Source organism: Pithys albifrons, chromosome 6 (assembly GCF_047495875.1).
Source record: "Pithys albifrons albifrons isolate INPA30051 chromosome 6, PitAlb_v1, whole genome shotgun sequence".
In the NCBI taxonomy this organism is placed as follows: Eukaryota; Metazoa; Chordata; class Aves; order Passeriformes; family Thamnophilidae; genus Pithys; species Pithys albifrons.
In genome coordinates, this window is record NC_092463.1 from 31,018,628 (window position 1) to 31,037,853 (window position 19,226).

A 19,226-nucleotide genomic window follows, 5' to 3' on the forward strand; every position below is an offset into this window, starting at 1 on the left:
GGTAATTTCCGCATTGAGTCCAGCAGCTAAAGATCAGTCTGTAAAGCAGCTACAAACACTTGATGCCATTCTCCTCTCTATCATTTTTGCTTTATGTGTCAGCTGAGATCTTAATGGCATTACCAGCCACTTAAAAAACAGTATGTTTAAGTTATCAAATTTCCATCATAAAACTTCTTATTCTGAGCAGTTTAGTAGAGATATAACCAGAAATAGCCAATTTCCTCCACCAAATTCAGGCATGCTCACAGAAACTACACATAACATAGGGGGAAAAGGAAATCACAGGCCTTTAAAAAGGAGTGGTTTTGCTGTTTGGGTTTGGTTTCTTTGTTGGTTGTTTTTTTTAAGAGGGTATCTCAGCACACCTTTTAATCAGGCATTTGGCAAGGACTTACCTTTGTCTTCTGTCTTCATCATCTGGTTTTAGTAAAAAAAGGCCAACTCCTCTGCAAACTGACCAGGAAATTAGAGGCTTCCCATGTTTCCTGGTACAAGAGCATTCTAAGCTCTACTTTAAAGAAACTTTAAAGTGGCAAGCCTGGCCAGGGATTAACATCTCAACCTCTCTGAGAACCACTGGTACTGCTCTTTCTGTGAGAGCAGGGAACAAGAGTACCCTGTCTCTTCCAGCAGTCTTGATGAGCACAGGAAGGAATCCCCTCTTCCTTTTAATGACTCTTACAGTAGACAGGTTTTTAGCTTAGTGTACATTCTGTGCCTGATCTGCTGCTTTTCCAGTATAGTAACTAATGCATACTCTACAGACATTACGCAACCAGACATGTCACCAGGTTATATAATAGTAATAGAATTTGGTTTTAGTAAGAAACTTGAAACAGAGTTGTGATGTAAACACTTAAGCACAAACCTAAGTAGAATTTAAAATGTCCAATTCATCACTGCACTTTTGCCACCCACCTCCAGCAAGCTACCTCAGCTATCAGCATTACCTTAAAACAGTTCCTTAAACCAGGAGAAAATGCAGTAACTTCATTTATAAGCAACCTCTGTTTATTTCATATTAGGGGCAAGAACACAAATAAAGCTCATAGGCAGAAGAGGGTAAAGTTATAATTTTATGACTCTATGATTATCGTTATTATTTAGTTATAGTAACACAGTAGCACTACAAGGCTAAAATGTGCCTGACATTTTCTAACACAATAGTTCTTTATTAGAAATGCTAGTCCATTAACTCCTAAGTGTTTTATATGAAGAGATTGGTTTGGGACAATTTCCAGTTAACACAGGAGTTTTCTGTGCAGGTTGCTGTCAGTCTGCTTAACAGATCCCACTAGTCTGGATGTGTATGGTCCACAGCCCTGAATGCAGCTCGCAGGTGAACTGTTGTGAACTTGGCAACAGACTTTCCCTATGCGTTTGGCCCCAACCTGATAACATAGTTCTGCCATGTCCAGCCTGCAGGCAGGATCTTGAAAAAATGGCACAAAACACCTAAAGCTATTTTCTCAGAACAACCATCTGTTCAAGTTCAAGAAAAGAGAAAAAAATTTCAATTTTCTGCTTTTGTTTGTCTCACAGGAAATTACAATATCTAATTTTCTTCCAGATTCTCACCAAAAACCTCTTTTTCCTACAGAATGGAGATTCTGCATTTCAGTCAGGTCATTGCAAACCAGCTTCAAAATAAGGTACTTTTTCCTACAGAAATGTTTGGCCAAATAAACTTCATTTAGGTTTCACATTGAAAATTGACATTTGAGATGATCTATTCTTGCACAAATATTCTAGGCGAATCTGATCCAATTTTCCCATTTTAAACAGGCTTGGAGCTTCTGCAACAAAATAACAATAGTCCCTATACCAGAAACAAGACAAGTATGACCAGGTCCTAAAATATCACATTAATGTAAAATCTAACTTAACCTAAACCCAGGAAAAGCTGTAAGGAGAAAGCCTTCAGGAAATGACAATATCTGCAAGCAACACTGCCCCAATCTGGGTTGACAAGATCACACTTTAGGGGATATTACTCTAAGGTGGAGAGAATTTGGGTAGCAGAAAAAAGGGCAGCTCAAGAATCTTCCTTGAGGAAGAAACATAAAAGAAGGATTTCTAGAAGGAGATTGGAAGAAACAGAAAGAAAAGGCAGATGATAATGTGCCAAAGAAATGGTAAAAGAGAAAACTAAAAATATCAACAGAGAAATAGCAAAATTCAAAGAGAAATATAGCAAAGTAAAATTTTCAGAGGAGTTTTCTGTGAAGGAATAATGATTAAAAAAATACAGAACAAAACATCTTCCACTAAAGCTTAACATGAAAAAAAATACAAAATTTTCAAACCACTTAATTTTATCCTAAAATCTATTCCATCTTGCTTTATTCTATTAACTTGCATAACACTGAAATGTATTTTCACTCTTGTGAAGGTCTGACATCTCATTGTCATAGGGATGCAGCATTAGCTTGCTCTCTGTGCTGGTTTAAATGTAAACCAGCAGGATAAAACAAATCCAACACAAAAGAGATCACAAGTCAGAGCCACAAGTTAATAACAATATCACAACAAATGCAATGGCACAAAGAGAAATTGGTCTCAACTCACAAAACCCAGAAGTACAACCCAGCACCCTGGGGCACGACCACAATGGTGCTTATTAGCCCCTGTGCTGAGACCCATGTGGTTCCCCCAAGTCCAAAGCAAAACGAAGAAAATTAAAAACCTGCTGGTGCAGATGAAGGTCACAGTCTGGTGAAGAGTGATAGTTGCAGTCCAATCAAGAGTGATGGCCTCCTCCTATCAAGGTTCTGATCTTTCTCCGGATTCGGGGAGTGGTTTCCCGAGGTCTTCAAACCTCCAGATTACGTACCCTCAGGTCCAGGTGGGAACACCCAGTACCTCCCCCAGGGCGGGGAGCTCCACAATGGGTGATCTGACTCTGCGAGTCAGGGGGTATTTTGGAATTGTTGATGGCCCATAGCAGACACGTCCCCTCAGGCTGGGTGTGAAGGTGCTAACGATTGCCTGGAGGGGAGTTATCACAACTCTTATCTCACAGGTGTCTTTCACACCCATCTCATATCCTAAGGAGTGAGGTGTGCCCTGGGCAGCTGCTGCAAATGGTCCATTGTTAACAGTTCATGGGAAATGATTAGAGGGTGTAGGATACATAGCTTTGGTCACCCCCACACAGTGATAAACTGGTCCCACCTGCTGAACCAGGGCACTCTCAGCCATTATGTCTCATTAAAATCTGAGAGAAAATGTGTGCCTGAATACATGGGGGAGGAATATTTATTTTAATTTTTACAAAAAGCTTTCCTTTCTCAAAAAAGACATGTCCTTAGTCACCATGAGAGTACCCAAAAGGGTACATAAGCATGAAGGCACAGTGAAGAAGACAGACAGGCTGGCAAGTCCACAGTGTTTTAGAGAATAAGAAAAAATCCACAGTATATGTTTGACAATGAAAAGAGAAACTACACAAAGGAATTTCAAAGTAAAAACAGAGAAAAGTAATCCAAACAGGTGTAGGCCAGAAAACACTGAGAAGAAAAATCAGGAACCTAGCCAGAACACACTGTCAATTAAATTGATCTTGAAACTATTTCAAAGGCAAAAAAGAATGAATGGCGTAGTGTCATTATTAAACAAGAAAGGAGAAAAGATTAAGGGGTTTTTTTACTCCTTCTGAATTCTACTATCTTCCAAAGTATGTCTGACTTTTTGAAACTCCAACATTTATCTTAGTTCTTCTATTCCCATCTTAGCCACAAGGAAATATAAAAGAAATGTAAATCCAAAAAAATGAAAAAAATGTAAAGATAACTTATACACTGGATCACTGTTCCTCTGGCCAGCTCTTTTTTCCTTTTTCATTTTTTTTAAGTGAGATTTTAAAATGTGCAAAACTAGTTCAGAGTTACAGTACAATCCAAACAATATTTTGTTGAAGGGTATTATTACTGTACATGCAGTTTTAATAGGAAATGGTAGCAAGGAAGACAAAATCACTTACGTAGAGCATCAAAGATCCCTTTAGAGTCTTCTCTGCTTAAGGCCAACTGCATTTTCTTTACAATTCAGATTCTACATCTTTGAAAACGTGTACCAGAACAAGCTGAACATTAAATTTTCTGATATTGCCAGTATGTAACTAAATCACAGAGAAGAGAATGAATGTTTTCCTTCATCATCCCTCCTCACTCATTCCTCAATTGCAGGCATATTCTTACAGTATTTTCCGAAATTAAGAACAAACTGATTAGGTAAATTTAGAAGACAACGTTTGCTAGAATCAGAATTTCCCAAATTGGTTGTTGCCTAAACTGAAAAAAAGCATCTCCAGAATGCTTTATCATTAAAAGGTATATGCAGTAATTTTATACTGAGGGTTCTCAGTCGTACGCATCTTCTCTAATCGAGGTGCTACAATTATTCACTATGGCTTGGGGTTTTTTAATGCAGAAATTGAAGGTTCAGAGGGCTGAGGCGTCTAAAATTGCAAATAGTACTTACGACCTGTACACTTGGTATAAGTGACTGTGAACTGCATAACAAGATAAGAGGAAAAGAAAAACAGCTTTTTAATATGAGCAGAAGTATTTTTATTAATCAAAGAATCTACTATCCAGGTAAAAGTCTCTGAGTCTAGTCCCACACAAACTGAGTGACGCAAAAAGACAGTTTAAAGAAAAAAAAAAACAAACAGCCAGACAGGGTTTATAGATGGTAGAAGTTCAGGGGCATTCACATTCATTAAGGTTTCAGTCCCCTTCCAGTTCTCAGAGCAGACATTTGCACAAAGGGCTGCCCACTACTGCACTTTCTTACCCATTTCAAAATGTGGCCTTCCCATAAATACTTTTGTCTCATTCCACAGAAGCAAAGTTAGGCTTTCAACCTGAATAGTTATGTAATTGACAGATGTCAGCTTTTAAAATTATAAGTTTTCATGGTCTCAATATTTTAAACCAGTGCCTCATGTTAACGCTGCATATTATCCCACTGCTGGGATTGTATGCTTGGGAAGAAGAGGTCAAGAATCCTAACCCCATTTTCAACTGAAGTACTAAAATAACATGGGACTTGCAAATGTGGCCTCAGTCAACAGTTCCTAACAAGATATAACTAACAAATTAGGTTGAATGTACTCCACATGCTTTAAATGTACACACCGACAACAATGCAACATCTTGTCAAACACACCACCCACTGAAACGCAACAAGTGACCAAAGAGAAGCAAAGTTCTACACTTCACTGAAATAAGAACTTAGGCATTAGAGATGACCCTTGCCTCATACAGATACCAATGCACAACTAAGGAAGTGAAAACTTTTATTCTAATTAAGTATGGACAGAATATCTTCTGAAGAAACAAAAAGCTTGGAGAGAAAACTAAATCTGGATGGATTCTGTGTGGTGTCAATTTGAAGGGAAAACTATAAATGATAATACTTTTGACCCAAAAGGAATCAAGACAACTTAAAACCTAATGATCAGCCTTGAGAAAAACTGTATGAGAAGGTCTCTGTTCTACAATGGAAGATTCTAAGCATACTTTTAAAAAAACTTGCAACCAAAGATATAATATATGCATAAAAACTGAAAATCTGATTGCCACTTTACCAAAAAACTGCAAGTTAGCTGAATGAGAGAACAGCGAGAAGGACAAGAAGAAACTTTCCTATTCAATCTTAGCATAAATCACTTCAATACAATTTACTCATTTCTTCAGTTAAGGCACTTTACAAACAGGTTGTAATTGTGCTCTCCTCCTAGCACATCACAAACAGATGCCCACAGAGTGCTAAATGGTGTAGGAAAAAAATTTCTACAGACTTCAGAAGTGAATGAAAGGAAACTTCCCAGAAACTAGGAGTTGAACAACACCTGCCAGAAACAAACATGCCAGAGTGACTGAAAACAATCCTGGATGAACCTTCTGCTTCTGAATTTCTTAGATATTTAGAATTTTATTATTATTTTTAACATGATACATTGCTTTGATCAAATACAGAAAGTGTAATACCTGGAAGACTTCTTATGTTTCTGCAAATTGGTTGCATGCTCAAGTCTGAAGTAGGTCAACCACTAATATATAAAAGAGAAATACTAGGGCAAGCTACTCTAGTAGTCTCTAACATACAGTACCTGACACTATCTACAGCACTGCCTAAAGCATGCTTTAAGACTGGCGAGAACATCCTTCAAAATATTTAGCTATATTACTTTGCATTTCTATTGCAGCAATGGCCAAGGAAAGAGTAATTCCTATTCTACACTGCACTACACCCATGTTGTATAATGTGACAAACCCTCTAGTTTGTATTTCTTGGGAATATTCTGGCAGCCAAAATTCTGACAACCTAGTAAAATAATTACTGAGAACATGAATATTCCAAGGCTGGAATGACATGGATATAACTGTATAGGGTGTAACTGATAATAAAATAGCACTGCGAATATCTACCAACTGATGGGGCAGCAACTATGAGACAAAAGAAGAAACGAAATCAACTGAACAACAATTCCCAGTGAAACCCCCAATCATCTTATGAATACAAAACTTTAGCCCATGCAACCTGTTTCCTATCTATGAAATACTAGGCTGCCAATTAGTTGGGGCACTCCCTCATTTTATGTTGCAGAAGTTTCAACAGTGGAGGACACTCGAGGTTTTGTCTGCCTGGTCCAAAGGGTGTGTGTGTATGCACATTTGTTACAGAACATTTTCTCTTCAAAAATAATGTAAAAAAAGAATGTTGCAGAATCAAGAAAATTTATGAAACACTTCACACTCACGTGACCTTTTTGTTTAATTTCATTAAGGTGGGTTTCATCATATAATCTCTAATACGATTAAAATCGTATGATTAAAAGTATGATTAAAATCTGCTATCCAGCTAATTAGAAATAGATGATAATACAAAGGAGAGCACAAAATTATGCACTTGCCACTTTCAGACTCTTGGCTGCCTGAATTTGCAACTAATACAATAAACTTTGTATTATATATTCACATAGGTTTCTAGAACAACTGCCTTTCAAGAGAGTGTCAAAAGTCACCATATCCAAGAAATTGGATGTTCTGGAAAACACCAGGGGTCATCAAACTCTTAAAACAATTTAAATAGACATGGGGCAAGTAGAATATTTTTTCTATTTTTTTTCAACTGATGATTTCAATTAAGCCTTCTCCTCTCTTTGTGCAGTTACACAAAACAGTATCACTAAAATCCAACTAAATATTTGTGCTTATTATATAAGCAATTTATCCCTTTTTCTTAAGGAATGAAACTATATTTTTAGCTCATAAGATAAGAATTCAGGAAAAAACAAAACATTGAAAATTGGAAAATTACATGTTATACAATTTAACTGTGGAAGTCACACTGCTCCACAAAAGTTAGTTAACACAATAGCATCTTTCCATTTTGAGAAACAGGGTACTTGGTGTCAAAATATTAAAACCATCTCATAACTAATAGCACAGATTTAGGATTAAAAAGAAGATCTAAATCTCAGGGTAAATCTTCCTTTGAAAGCATTTATTGATCTTTCCTTCACAGCACTGTTCACCATTTCTGTAAAGCAATACTTTTGAGAATGGTGATGTAAGCAATGAATAAGTCACAATGACAAGTGGGTAATAAATAAGGACTGTCAGAGTTTCAGACAACACAGGACTGGTCTCCAAAGGATAAGGATAATCCTGAAGGTGGCCAAAAGGGCTATTGTATCACAGAAACACCCAAATTACTGAAAATCTGTAGGGGTCTAAAAGAGAGTTAAGTTATGTAAAAGAAAAAAAAAAACCTGGACAAACTGCAGCAGAATGAAACATGATTATATGAACAAAAAAGTTTTATAAACTAATCCAAGCAATTATAAACCAACCCTTATCTAGCTCTGTAAAATCCCAAACATTACAGTTTAAGATCAAATTCTAAAAAATACTATATATCTATAGAGATTAATCCTTTCTTTGTGTTGGTACACTGGCCAGGGAACACAGAAGTTGAAAAAAGCCATGATGACAGAAGCCATTCTAGGTAGTTTAGTACACCTATTGGATGACATAATTTGTAATAAACGGTGCCTTCCTGAAACACAATGGTATCACTGTTGTAGATACCAAAAGTACACTACCAAAACACAAACAAAAAAAAAAAAGCAGCCAAAACAAATCTACTTACAAAGTTCCCATCTAAGCAAAACAACAGAAGAAAAAAAAATGGTACACTTAAACATATATTCTCTTTCATTAAAGATCACATAATCCAACTAAATGAAAAGAAGCATGGTATTTTAGGGGAAGATAATGATTACAGAATGGACTAAAGTAATTGACATTTCAACTAAAACCAGAAAAATATGTGGACTAAACAGGACATTTCCTATACACTTCTGCAGTGGCTGCTCCGTCACTTTGCCCAGTTTTAGGACATTATACCATCTCTAAGGTGACAGAAAAGCTGCAATTCATTGTCTCTAATACTGCAGTCTTCATTTATAACTATTTGAATTATGCTGAACCTTAATTGGCTAGTTTCATTGCAAGAAAATCTATCTCAGAGGTTGCAGTTTAAAATTAAAACCTTCCTCACTTCTAACCAGATCACACAACAAATCACCTGTATTTGTTTTCTTAATAAAAATATTTTAAGTAAGAATTCATTTTCTCATCAAAATTTCCACTGATCTGCATGGCAGATTTGTTTAAAGAGAGTGAACTATGATGAAGCCACATTAGAAATATTAAAATTACACCTACAGTAGCTATTTAAAGCAGAAAACTATTTTCTTCTAATATGTAGTCTCTACCCTTACTCCAAGAAGCAAACTTTCAAGATCACTTTGAAAACAATCCATGGTTTGGCCATACTGCTTAAAAATAGAATACTAGTTTTATTATGAGAAATCCCCCATGTATGAAAAAGTTCATTGACAAAAACTGACCCATCCTCTCCTCTCCCAATACGTGATATTAACAATAATTATCCAATCAGGCCAAGAATTACGCTTGATTCAATTAAATTTAGAGTGAAGGAAAATAATTTTGACCAAATTACCTTTATTGTCAAATTACTTGACCACATTTATTTTCTGCTAGTAGAATAATAGTTGTTTTACTCAAATAACATGGGTAGCCTTTTTACTTCTGTAATTGAATTATGTTAATAGATAGTCCATATGGAGTATTTTCTGGATTAGCCAGTGCACATTATGTTATAATAGTTGTTTCCTCCAGCAACATTTTGGTACAAAAAAATCTCATGGTAAAAACTAAAGATATTATATGACTAGAGGCTAGTGATTACCCATAAAACAGAAAAAAATCAAAGCTTCTATACACTACATTTCTGAAGCATCTCAACTCTTAATTTAATATTAAATTAGTCTCCATCACTATTTATTACCATATCTCAAATCCTGCAAGTGGTTTGTGACATACTATTTACTCCACCAAAATTCTTATCACTTGTTACACAAAAAAAATGGTCTTCAGAAGTAGAAAGCTGGTGCATTTATCTATCTACTGTTCCAAACAAACTAAGACATGTGGCCAGTCATGTGTTTTACACAAATCATTAGAGATACAGGAATGTTTTGAATAGCCATCAATGGTTACATCGTTAACTATAATTTAGTGCAATGACTTATGATATTCATTTCATAGAAGTGCATTAAGAGTGTGTTCTACACGTACATTAACACTCCCCATCATAAAATAAAGCCATTGAACTTTTCACGGAGTGACTTTTATGATGCTGTTACAGAAGAAACTAATTGTAGTTAAAGCATTTATTTTTTAAAAGGTCATGCTTTTTTATTTTAGTCTATAATATTTAAATGGCAGTGTATGAGTATGAATGTGCATGTATGCAAATGGAGGCAACATGTATGTTCAACACTGAACCTGTACAATGAGTTCTGCAGAAAATACAGACTCAAAAGTTATTTGCATATTAAGCTACAATGAAGTAAAAGAGAAATCTACATTGTAAATGAGTTTTGGAGATAAATCAATGCTAATGAACAACAATTACTTCAGTCACTGTGTGAACTAAACCAACATCATTAATAAAGCTTAGGTGTTCTGATGGTGAACATGTCTTTATTTCCTGGCAGATCATGTAAGAACTAATTTTGGAGAAGCAGCAAGCACAAAGGAATTAAGTTGAAAATTCTTTTGTTTTGAAGTTCCTTTTCAAATAAAAGCTTGAGGAAAGCCTACACAACTCAGAAAATTCTATCCAGCTTTAATAACTGCCCTGAATGAATGCCTGATAAAATTTTATATTTTAACTAGATAATGACAGGAGATCTTATAAACCTACCACTTTTCTTCCCTTTCTTTCATATAAAACAGTCAGTGAAAAATCAAAATGTTTCCTTAAGAAAAAATGTGCTTTTGTTTGAGCTCAAAATAAGTCTAAACATCCCGTTTGTTACCTGAACGCTCAAAGCCAGATGCAGGTAGTAACCATGTAGGGAGAAACTACAGAGGGCACTGTTGTATCAGTTTTCAAGAGTTACAATGGTGATAGGGTCCAAGAAGAGAAGATTGTCAAGAAAATAAATAACTAACTAGAGAAAGAATTCAGAGTTAGAAGAGCATGCAAATGCACTAAACCTAAAACAATAATATAGTAAAAAGACTGAAGCTGTATTTCTGAAGGAACAGGCTGTCATGATGATAGGAATACTGTGGAGCACACATTTGGCGTTTTCCTTTGTAGTGCTTTACACGGAAAAGGTAACTAATCATAGTGCCGCCTTATCCTTTGCAAACAGCAACCTATTACTGGAAACCCACTCATAATCAATATGAAAATGAATGATGACTGTTATGCAATTCTTCCACAGGAAGAATTTAACAACAGAAAGAGTATCTTCACAGTATACAGTCCTTTCACAGTGTAAAAGGCCAGTTCTGTTTTATTTCTTTTCATCATGAAAGTTACAAATCAATCATTTCTATTTTGAAAGCAGTAACACTGGTGAAATATAAACCAAATTAAATCCCAGCCTTTCCAGTATAATTATCTTTAAAAGTAACGATCAGAAACAGCAAGTGTCCAGCTGGAAAAAATATAACCTTCAGATAGCTGTATGTATGACTTTCATATGAAAGGGGAAGGTGTGTCAACTACGTCAGCTTAAATAACTTACTAATTCCATGCAAAATGATTTTAAGACAAGGAATGGGCTTCAGAGATACAAATATTTATGAAAAAAAATTGATAAATGTTTTACTATCAGTTTATACTAAAGTTTGCCTGTCCTTGATTGTATTCTATTAGAAAAAACCCCAATGACATTTCATTAAACACTAATGATTTTTAAAATGCATATTACTACTGCCTAATGAGAACTGAAAATAATATAAAATAGCCAGTTACCTCAGTACAGAATAATTTTTTTTTTTTAATATTTTTCATTTTATCCTTTAAAAGCACTATGAAGATGCCAAGTAAGCACCAAAGTACTGAAATAAGATATGGATAGTATCAATTATTTAATAAAACTTTAGAGAAGAAAGGTGTTGCTTTTTTTAAACACTGTGGCCACAAAACCCACAAACAGCATGTTTTACAGTACTACTGCAAAAGAACACAGGATTTTTATGAACACTGACTCAAACTTACATGTAAAGAGTAAAGGCTACATTTAGGGTAATTTGAAATAAGTTAGGCAATGACTTCATAATAAACCAAAGAATAAACATTAACAGAGAAGATGCTCAAGCAAACTAAACACACCAGAAAATTGTCTAAAACTGTGTGAATGAATGAACGCAACAAACAAAATCAAAACCAAAGATAGTGCCTGTGGATACTCACTCACATTCACATCCATAGGAACTGTGATGGTAACTGTGAAAGAATTGTGTCTCTAAGCATGTAAAGACAGATGTACTACATGAAAGAAAACTGCAACAGAAAATGAAAATCTTACTTTTATAAACTGCAAAACCAGGCAACACAAATTTACTTATTAAGCAAGATTGCAGTTCCTTCACAGACTCTAAGACCTAGAATTTCTTCGAAGCAATTTAAGTAATTGTTTCAAACAACTTATTAATAAAAGATAAAACAAAAAATTATGTTCATGTCAGAAATGGGTTTCATGCAGGTTTTGCCATGTCTGGTTTCCAAACAGGCCCTGTATGTGCAATGTTAAGTGGTAAAGTTCACTAAATTTCAAATTCATACATATTCTCTCTTTAGCCTAATTCTGTTTCTAAATCAGAATTATTAACACGCTATCACTCTAGTAATCTCTTTTCATTAGCATTGTTTCTAGCAGTCTAGCTTTGAGAAAATAAAGTTTCATCTTACTGTTTCCAGCTGCTGATAAAAATTTCACTAGTATTACCTTTATACTCCATTTGAAGTGTACATGATTGCAGGCAGGCAGGTTGCATGCATGTAAAGAAAACTAACAGTTTGCTAGATACACAGTATCTAAAACAGGTGAAGTTCTCAATAAACATACATGTTTGATCTATGTAAAACTTAACTGCATTTTAACTCAGAAATTTGCAGTACATTACTAGAGACATGCAATTGGATCCAAATGGGGCTGCTTCAGTGACATGTCACTTAAATAAAATTCAAATGATGAAAAAGGTTTTGATAATGTTTTCAAAATTGACTTAAACATCTTAATGTATTTTTCCAATTAACTACAATACGGAATGCCAAAATGTTAATAGAAAACTCTCTAAATATTCAAGATATTTAACAAGATATTTAAGGTTCCTTTCTCCCCATGCAATAGGCACATTAAAACTAATTTTATTATCGTAATTTATTCAAAGCTTGATTATGAGCAATAGCTGTGAAAAGAAATACAGCATTGTTGATTCATATACAAGCATTTCACTTAACTACACTGGATAATAGCAGTGCTCCTAAAGGAGTATAAAAGCAAAGTGATTAGAAGTCATTACTGTTAATTAGCATTCACTCTACATTGATAGGGATGAACCTTTTCTGCGCTGAGCAAATGGCAAGCTTGTATCTGAAAGCCTACTAAACCCGATCAAGGTAGGCACTGAAATAAAGTGTCAGTGACCAGTAAGCTGAATTCAAAACATCAGAAACAAAAAAAGCAAACCAAAATCTAAGGATGTATCACCATTCAATTAGCAAGATTCAGTTTTTAAACAGGAAAAAGTCTGAAGGGAAGGAGTAAAACTGGAAACTCATACTTCACATTCTGCAGTCTCACTGATAAAAGGAGGAAATGTGTGTTTATCAAACTTGCTGTGAGTGCACGGTTCATTTGGCATCCTGTAAACAATGCCTGGCTGCCCATTCCCAAATGCATGTGAGAATCTTGCAACCCAGAACATCATATTCAGCAGGCAAGGTCACACTAGAGGTGCCCTGGAAATGGGAAATTAGGAAAACCTGGCAATCAGGGGTTTAAAACTGACCAGAACAAGCCCTCCGGCTTGCTTACCATCTTTCACCACCAGCCTGACTGTCTCAGCTTATTCAATATTAACACAACAAGACTGAGAGTGAGTGAAAACAACTCCACACATCTAACAGGGAGAAATACAGTGACTTTTTTGTTTACACAATGCTCAACATTTCTTACAGGAAGAAACTACCTCAAAGACACTGCTGAAGATCCCATTCTGGAAAAAAAAAAAGATTGACCCCGCCTGAGCAGGTCAGATGAGACACAGAGAATGACAGGCATCCTGTTGATTAAAAAATTTCCTTGTTCCCGTCTCATTTTAAAATTCATACTAAAAGAAAAAAACCAAACAAACCAAACCAAACCAACCTAAACAAACCTTGTCTTTTGAACGGAACATGCTACTTAATTATTTTTACACTGTTTAAAGCACTGCCAACTATGCAATTACTTCTTACCCTCTTCCCTTAACTCACATTCTTATTCACTGGTGACAATGGTCATCCCTAGGTGAAGGAAGTCATGGAGCTCCAATGCAGAATTAATTAAAAGAAAAAATAACAAGTCAATGAAAAAAAGTAATCATTTAACATGATGAGAGCAAAGGGACAATTCAAATCCTTGCAGATAAAAATCTACTAATTATAAAAGGAAAAGGAACTTAGTCTATAAAAACCACAGCAAATATTTTATGCCCCCCAAAAAATCTTGCTTTATGAAGAGGGGCAATTATTTATTTCTTGTCAGTCTAAGCAGTCACTTCATACAGTTTTAAAAGTTCACATTTAACTTCCAAGTCTAAAGAAAAAAACAATTGTGTCGAGATAGTTTCTCCAAATGTTCATCAAATCTACATGACTAGTAGTGGGCCCAATAAATAAATTCCATTGTTGATCTATGACTGGTCGCCTTAACTGGGCAGTGAAGACTTTTTACAATTTTTTTTTCAATATCTATATTATAATATTACTAGTTATACATAAATATAGGCAAAAAAATTAGGGAAGAGTGATTATCTCGGAAATTCAGCATAAAGAAAAATATTTCTCCCTATAATTTAATCATTTTCTAAAATGTTGAGAAATATAACTCTGAGGAGTTAATCTATACATTTACACGTAAGTCAGATCATAATAGGCAAAATACCAGATTTTCCTCAATTGAAAACATAGTTTTATGGTTTAAGCTAGGCCTAAATTACACTTCAGTTTTCAGAGTAGGCCTGAGAAAATCAGCTGACTTGAGCTGGGTCAGGTCAGCTGACAGTTGACTTCTACTGGCCAATGGTATTCCATACCATATTCCGACACCCTCTCAAATACAAAAGCAGGTGTAGGAGAGGCATAGTTCAGTTCCTCATGGTTGCTCATCTGGGAATGACGTATCGTGTTGTTTTCCTGGACGAGGCCCTACCACCTCACTGCTATGGTATCTTAGGAGAGTGAAACGTTTGCTCTTAGTCTTTCTCCCTCCTTGTGCCTATCCCTTGGGGGATTGAGTTCTCTTCAGTGATTTGTAGCTAGAATAGTGGGATTTGTGTTTGATGAGGAGTGGAGAGTTATTTTTTTAATTTCTAACTTGTGTAGGTGTGTATTATATTGTAGTCTTCATTTTCTCTTTTCTGTATACATATAATTAGTTTAAATTTAAATCTTGGAGTTTTGGTTTTGTCTCCCTTTTCTTGGGGGGGTGGGGGGTGGCGTGGCAGAGTCTGACTCTGTATTGAGCACTTGGCATTTTGCCAGCTCAACTCAACACACACACAGGAAATGATTAGATGAGAACTCTTCACCACACTTCTGAACTCTGAATCCCATCAGTGAGAGGGGAAGTACCTACTTTGTCTGAATTTATAAACTGCAAAACTAGTTTGGTGACAGCATGGTGAGGACCTCAGATTACAGATTCTTGAAGTCAATCAGGATTCTATAACTAATAATTATTTAGATCTTTAAGACTCCTAAGAAATTCTACAAACTTTATTTGTATGAGTTAAGAGTACACTACTACCCTTTAACATGTAATATTACAACTGAAGCCACATGGATGTATACCAAGACTTGATTTAAAATGGACACCCAAAAGCCAAATGACTATTTTTTTATACTTTACTATTTCTTTTAAACGCATTTTTCAACAGTGAAGACAATGAAGCAATGCCTACTTTTCCTGGTAGAAGCACCTAAATCTTTGGCTGTACAAAAGCCACAGAAAGTAAGTCACCAGATTGAATCTGAGAACTCTTTTTACCCATTGGCCACAGCAGCTGAATACCGGGGAAGGGTGAAAAGAAGCCTGTTTCCTTAGCATGGAAGACTGTTAGCAATACCAAAGAACTGAAAGCTTTATCTTCTGTGAGGGAATTAATCCCTATTGGAAGGCCACAGAATAACCTTGTATTTCATCCATTCATCTCAGACTCTGAAGAACTGTTTTCTGAAGAAATACAAGTCTTAGGGAGTTTCACTGAATACCGATAGGACGTAAATTACTTCTATTCCACCTGAACCCACACAGCTAACATACCTTGTCTGAGACAAAATATCATCTTAAATAACATCAAAATGGCATTGCTATTGCAATTTTAACTCTCAGACAAGAATACTTTCCATCTTCAGTAAACATCAGTCTGGGAGCATTTAAAAAATCATGAATCTGTCCTTAAAAATAATTATTAAATACAGGATTCACACTGTATTATTAAGCTCTTTGTTTCTGCAACTAAAAAATATGTTACTTACTCTTCATGATTGACTGAGTTATAAGATCACTGCTCCAGAATGTTACGATATTTTAGAAAATAAATTTTCTTTCTTTGCCCTTCCACATTACTGATAAAATGAAACAGTGCCATAAGCACTATTATTATTCAAATGTTTCATACATCCAATATATCCAACATAAATTCTTATTTTTCAGCTGATGATCAATGGATAATTTTATAATTAATACTCCTTCAGCCCTGAGAGGCAATATATAAATTTCTTTTGAGTCCACATCTTTGTAAGCTTGCAGGTTCTGAATCCATAAAGTGCACAACAAAAAGAATTCTGACAGAAATAACATGTTGAAACAGAAAATCCAATATAAATCAATTTTCATGGTTTATAAAAAACATGGGGAAATATAAAGAAACTATATACAGAATCAAATTTTAAAATACTGATTTAAAAAAACAAGTAATTAAGCATGTCATTGAAAAAGATGAAAAAGAAAAGCTAGAAGAAAAACATTTTTATCAAGTTCCAGAATTCTACAAATTATTTCAGCAGTGGAAATTTACCAAAAAATGGCAAAGACTTCATCAAGTAAAGGAGCTAAGAAAAAAAATTTGAAAGAGGACAGAACTGTCTACTGAAACCGAACACTAAAATAAATTATCTTGTTTGTATAATCTGGAAGCTGCTAGTCACTGCCCTAAACAAAAGTTTAGTCATTGTTGCATGAGATACAGAAAACAATCCAACATTCAACCCATCTAACAGCACTTCTGTATGTGCTTGCATAAATGACCAGTGTATTATCTGAACAAGATCAAAATGACATTGAAGAGGGGACAAAACAGTGAAATATACCCAAATTGCAATGTTGTACGAAAGTTTCCCAAAACCTCTCCATGCTCCAGTCTTTCCCAGCACTAGAGGGAATGAAATACATTTTCCCTCCACATTTCAGAGACTGTGCCATTATAAAAAACATGAAGGTGACCATTCAGGTAACTCAGAAACGCTAGTGCTAACATGCTTTTCTGGGAAAATCTCCAGCACGACCATGGACAAAAAAGGGTAAGATTAATCTCTATTCAGTAACATTGAGAGGAGTTTAAAGTATTCCTTAGAGTTTAGGATTTACACATCTCACAAGGTAAATATTCAACTATCACATAAGGAAGCGCCTAGTAAGATACATTTAGACATTATATAAATACTCTGATATGTTTCACAATATATATTGAATACAGAATCTGAAACATGGCATTAGGCAGCTGAAAAATAAATACAAATTTCCTTTATATCTATCAATCATCTGGGCCTGTGACAATAAAATTAACAGGTTTACAGTCATTGACAGTCAATATCACTCACTGAGTCACATGAACTAGAACAAGATTGTTGTCCTGGGTTTCCCAGAACTGCAAAGGAACATTTCACTTTTTAAAAATCTTGTTCTCATAGGTGTTTGTTTTTTTTTAAACACTGAATATTTTCAAATTCATACAGTTCTTCAAATGTGTTTTAAGATTTTACTAAATAAGTACTTGCAATACAAGCATTCTTTGCACACAGAAAGTGAGGCACACTGTCATTCTGATCTAGACACACCTTTCCTGTATTCTTGGCCCCAAACAATTTGACAGAAAAACAGAGCTATGCTATTTTGACCAGTGTTTTAAAATTACAGCCACTCAAGGACGGTTTTGACAAGGCTTCCGCAGAATTCCTCCTCTCCCTTCAAGAGAATGCAAATTGACTGATCAAAAATATTAACATCTGGGGAAAAAAATTCCTAAAGTAAATCCTCAGTGATGAAGACTCACATAGTAAAGTTACTAAACAGCAGTTATTAAAAATGTGAAAAAATAAAACCAGAAAGCTTTCAAAGTTACTGTTAACACATAGTAGAAAAATGTTAATGTATTTTTCTTAAAACTAAAAAACCACAGATGCTGTAGTTTATGCCCCTCTGATAATTTTGCCATTATTCATCAAAGTATGCAAGACATCTACAGAAACTTTTGCATCAGAATTTCATAGCTAGGTTTGACTCTAAAGACATAGGTATACAAAGTCTAATACAAAGGCAGTATATTGTTAATATTTATGTCTTTGAGATATAATATAATGGAATTAATATTTCTCTACAGGAAAGAAATAGGTATTCAGTTCCAGACAACTTGGTAACATCTCTTTCAACTATAGTTATAATTATCATGTACAAACTTCCAAAGCAGAAGTTGTCAAGATTTAACATTAACATTAATTTATGTCAGGCATCCATTCCTCCAAAGACAGCAAGAATCAGTCCTTCTAATTTCTAATAGTATCATGGCTCAAAAACAATTTAAAACTGCTGTATCATATTTTTTTGATTCCTGTACTGCATGATATGCACATTACATTTAAAACCTCTATGAAGCACTCTAGACCATAATCATAGAATCATTTAGGTTGCAAAAGACCCTTGAAATCATTGAGTCCAATCATTAACCTAACACTATCAAGTCCACCACTAAACCATGTCCCTAGGCACGCACACAGTCTATACATCTTTTAAATACCTCCAGAAACAGTGACTCAATCTTTTCCTTGGGCAGCCTGTTCCAACGCTTGATAACCCTTTCAGTGAAGAAATTTTTCCTAATATCCAATCGAAACCTCCTCACCACAACTTGAGGCCGTACCAAGTACATGCGCTGTTCTCCTGTTTTGTAGTCTTATACTCCACTATAAGTGTACAATCTTGATTTTACTTTAGAAGAACAGGATTTCCTTGCCAAAAATGTTTAGAAGATGCAACATTTCACTTCAGGATGGTTCGGGAAGCACTCTGTACTCCAACCACATTCTTGGGTCTTATGTGCAATTCGATTTTGTTTAAACTGAACACACTAATAAAACCTGAAGCTTTTAGGTTCATGAATCTCAATTCTCATTTCAGTGAAGGAAAGGGAGCTACATAATGTTCAATACCTGACCTGAAGACTAAAGCCAGGTTTAGGTGAAGTTTCAGAAAGTAGACTACTAGTTTGATCAATAAAATTATGTATTTATTTAAAATAGCAATTATGATGTGCTGAACATTGTATGGGTTTTAGGAC

The 19,226-nt window shown here is 35.1% G+C and overlaps 1 protein-coding gene across 8 annotated transcripts in view; it reads right to left on the minus strand.

The window, feature by feature from the left end:
• Positions 1-19,226, minus strand: part of DPH6 (diphthamine biosynthesis 6) — a 200,990-nt gene that overhangs the window by 173,950 nt on the left and 7,814 nt on the right. The window lies entirely within an intron of this gene.